Genomic DNA, 4618 nt, shown 5'->3' with positions numbered 1-4618 from the left:
ACTGAGATGGCGATTGAGACTGGGCGTAGTGGTGTGAGCCTGTAATCCCAGCACTTGGGAGGCTGTAAACCGGAGAATCACTACAAGCCCAATCTAGTAGTGAGACCCTGAATACCCTGTAGACCCTTCCCTAAAATACAGAGGAAAAAAAGAAAATGCTGGAAGAGAAGAAAGAACATTTCTCCACTGTTGGTGGGAGTGTAAACTGGTGCAACCACTATGAAAATCAGTGTGGAAAGTCCTCAAAAAACTAGAATTGGAGGTCCCATTTGATCCAGCTACTCTTCTTCTAGGTATCTTTCCAGAAGAATTAAAAACATCATATCACACACACAAAAAAATCATACCACAATGTTATATGTGCACCCATGTTTATAGCAGCACAATTTGTAATAGCTAGATCTTGAATACAACCCAAATGCCCATCAACTGAGAAATGGATAAAAAAAGATGTGGTCTTTTTATATAATGGAGTATTACTCAGTCAAACAGAAGGATAAACTGGAGACTTTCAAGGGTAAATGGATGTAACTTAAGACCATACTCATAAGCGAAATAAGTCAGACACACATGTGTACACATCATATTGTCTCCCTAGTATGGGAAGTTGAAAGAATAAATAAGATCCAAACTGTACAACAAATATTGTAAAATAGGAAGAAACTTTTTTTTAGTTTTAATAAGCTAGTATTTATTTATGTGAAAACCAATTACATTGCAATTGCATTACAAATTTTAAAAGTATAATGAAGCAACTCACTTTTACCATGAAATTGGAACACAACTATAATATAAAAAAACGCTTATTTCAATTAAGTTCCAAAATATTTATTCTACAGGGGGAATTCAGAATGATTAACAAAAGAACATTTAGAGTTAACTCAATATGCTAAGTAGAAAACCTAATTTCTAACTCACCAAGTTAACAGACAATTGTGTAGTAGTTCAAAAAGAGCTCTTGCTTGATTTTCTTCAGTGTAACAAGAACAACACATCAAAGTGGGCTTTGTCAGAGCTGTCGTCAATGTTTGGAAGTTATTGCTTCAGTTCTACAGGGGACACTGCAGGCACTTCAAATTCCTGATAACAGACATTAGCTGCTCTGTCATTTGAACACTTGTTAACATATTGTCCTATAGTCAGTGAATTATGAGTCTCTGATGCTAGCCATGTAATACCATTCATTTTTAAAGAGCCAAAGCGATCTCTTCCACTACAAGATCTATATACAACTTTTGATATTCCTTTGTCATTTCCATCAATGAGTGTTCCAGCCAAGCATTTTTTAAAAAATGGGTTTCCAATGAACTGGAAAAAGATCAGCTCATACTTCTGATATATTGTACCTCGGGTTGTGGCTCAGGTTCAGCATGATCCAGGGAACAAAGTGGTACTTGTAACAGTTCCAGCACCACCACAGGCCCCACAGCAGGTGGCCAGGCATGGCTTAGGAAGAAACTTCAAAAGGAAAGAGAAACTGGGATGGGGGAATGGAGAAAAGGAGGAAGAAAAAAAGCAAAGTTTGTATTAATATTGTTTCGACAATTTAATGCTGATATCTTGTACTCTGAGCAACTAACTTAAAGATAACAATACACAATGTACTAACCACTATTACCCTCCTATCATCTTGTTTTGAAATTTTGGGAGCTTTTGGGGGTTCGCTTTTTTAAAAATTACCTGAGAGTTCTTAAATATAAACCCAGCCAGGTGTGGTAGTACATGCCTGTAATCCCAGCAGTCTAGAAGGCTGAAGCAGGATGATCATAAATTCAAGACCAACGCAACGATTTAGTCACTTAGGAAAACTTTATGTCAAAATTACATGGCTCATTGCAAAATCTCTGAGTTCAATTCCCAATGAAAGAGACAGACAGACAGACAGACAGACAGACAGACAGACAGACAGACAGAGATCTTAGGGCCCTGTAGACCTGTTGAACCCCAGAGGAGAGAAGGCCTGAAATCCTGAAATCCTCAGGTGTGCAATGAGCCCAGACAACCCTGACAGCAACTAAGGTCAGGGCCCAGGGAAGAAAGCCCAGAAGGTATAAAAGGAGTGAACCAGTGGTGAGAAACACTGCTCGTGTACCTCAAGACCTATAAGCACAGATGCTGGGGTCACTACTTCGGGGTCTGTAGTAGGCAGAATTGTGGCCCCTGAGTAAATCCCCACAGACAAAATATCTCACAATACCAGTGTGTTTCCTTACTACTCTGTGGCCAGAAATCCAGTGTGGTTTTCCAGGATAAAATCCAGGTGTCCCAAGCACCTTTCCTGGAGGATTCACTCTCCTTCTCACTTGGTAGGATTAGGGCATTGTTGTAGGGCTGGTATTGCTTCTTTACCCATTCTACCACCAACAGCTGCACTGCACCCTACCCTACCCTTCCCTCTCACTTTGAAGCTCCTCTTCCAGATGGGGCTTTGAGAAACCTTCAGGTCTCCCTCCAGCCCTCAGACCTTTGTCTTAAAGCATTTGTGCTTACACAGGACAGGGACTAGACATTTGTTTCTGATAGGAATTAATACTGAGCTTATGGTATTTAATGAAAGCCATACTCCACCCCTTGGGCCTCACCTGGTGGGGCACTAGCTCCCAATCTTCTAGAGAAAGTCTTGAGGTCTGTGGTCCCATTCACCCACCTGGCCCAATGGTTGAAAACGCTGGTATGAAAGAATTTACCATTCCAGGGCTTCTGTATACATTGTCCTGATGTTAATGGTCCCACCGGCTCTTGTCTGGGCCCTGTCCCTCTTCCTGGCTGGCTTGGCCTGTCCTATTAATTTTCTCTGCTGTGTAACAGATGGTCACAATCTCAGTCACTCAGAATAATACCCATTTATATCCAAGGTTCTATAGGTTGGGAGTCTGACAAGACTGAACAGAATCCTCTGCCCAAGGTCTCACAAGGTAGTGATCTTGATATTGGCCAGGACTGTGGGCTCATCTGAGGTCTGGGTCCTCTCCCAAGCTCATGCAATCACAGACAAAGTTCAGTGCCTTGTGTCTGCAGCCTGGGGGTCCCTGTGCACTGGCTGAATGCTGCCACTCAGGTCCTTGAGACGCCATGCTCTCTTCTTTGTTCCCTCACAGACATCACCACACAGCTATTTTTTTCCCACCAGGCCAACTGGAGGACTCTCTCTACCTTCTGCAGCTTCTGACCCCCAGAGTCTCTTTTAGTTATTTTTCATACCAGTGATATTCTTATCGCATAAAATCAACCATGTGACAATTCATTATCATCAGGTGCAATTACGGTAGTACACAATCTCCTTAATCTATTTCCAGAACATTTTTTATTACCCTAGGAGACCTCCTTTTAAGAGCCTGCCTCATCCGGGTGTGCTGGCACACATTTATAATCTCAGCACTCTGGTAAACTGAGGCAGGAAGGTTGAAAGTTCAAACCCAACCTGAGCAATTTGGTGAATTAGTGAGATCCTGTCTCAAAATAAAAAAAGGGTTGAGGATGTAGTTCAATATGAAAGATGAAGACCCTGGGTTCAATGTAACAAAAAGAAAAGCCCTCCTTATTAGTCAGGCCTACCCAGGAGACTCCCTAGGACACTGACTCCCTTACAATGAACTCACAGTCAGCTGACCAGCATTACAGCATTACCATCACAGAGATGACATCTATCAAATTTACAGGTCTCCCATGCATGGAGCCAGGAATTTTTGGGGGACATACAAACCAGGTACCAGAGGCCCTAAGTTTTTTACCTCCTGTGTCTGTCCACCTGAATTCTTGCCCAAAGGGCTCCCTTTCTCTGCTCTATGTGAGCCCCTCTACACTGTTCCCCACCCAGGGCATGGACAGATAAATGTGGGTATGCTGGTTCCTGGTAACATGGTCCCTTCTCAAACTATTTACTCATCTATAAATGAGGATAGGGGTCGGGGAGATGACTCAGTGGAATAAGCATAGCGGTTTGATAAATACTTGAAATGACATTGATTATCCATGCCAACCCTCAGTGCCTGGTACCAAGTACTTTAAACACATTCTGTGTAAACCTTACCAGCAGAACACACAGCAAGTGCCTAGGGAATGCCACATGTCATCACCACCATCACCATCTGTAGCTGCCTCCCTCTCTCTCCTTTCTAACTCCCAGGACTTCAGGACTCTTCCTTCAGCATACCATAAGGTACCTGTGAACTCACTAGGGACCAAAGAGTCTGTTTCTTCAGGTTCCCTGTGTCTTGCCTGCCACACTCTTTCCTAGCCTGCATACATTCCCCCAGCTGCCCTCACAACAAGACTGGCTATGAAGCATAGGAATCCCCCTCACATACACACACCAGCCCCACTCCCCGCACCCCCCACCCCCTGCAACCAGATCCCAGACAGTGAAACCAGGGGCCAGACAATCTCCGGATGCTTCTCCTCCAGCATTGGCATGTTTAGTAGGAGTCCCCCCTGCTGCGATGGGGTGGGGGGGAAGGCCTTCCCTGCGGCAGTCAAAGCGTTTGTCACTGGATCAGCTTCCCATCAGATATCCAGACCTTCCTTGTTGGAGACGGAAGGGAGAAGATAGGATCTGGCCAGCTCCCCACAGCGAGGGGCCTCCCGGGGAGGTGTACAGGGAGCAAAGAGATGGCGAGAA

At 44.0% G+C, this 4618-nt stretch overlaps 1 pseudogene; it reads right to left on the bottom strand.

Moving 5' to 3' along the window:
- Window positions 1–890: 890 nt before the first annotated feature.
- On the bottom strand, window positions 891–4413 carry LOC111815770 (annotated as a pseudogene).
- Window positions 4414–4618: the final 205 nt, after the last annotated feature.

Source organism: Octodon degus, unplaced genomic scaffold, assembly GCF_000260255.1.
Source record: "Octodon degus isolate 3935 unplaced genomic scaffold, OctDeg1.0 scaffold00021, whole genome shotgun sequence".
In the NCBI taxonomy this organism is placed as follows: Eukaryota; Metazoa; Chordata; class Mammalia; order Rodentia; family Octodontidae; genus Octodon; species Octodon degus.
Note: the sequence above shows the minus strand (reverse complement) of the source record. Positions and strands in the feature narration are given on the sequence as shown.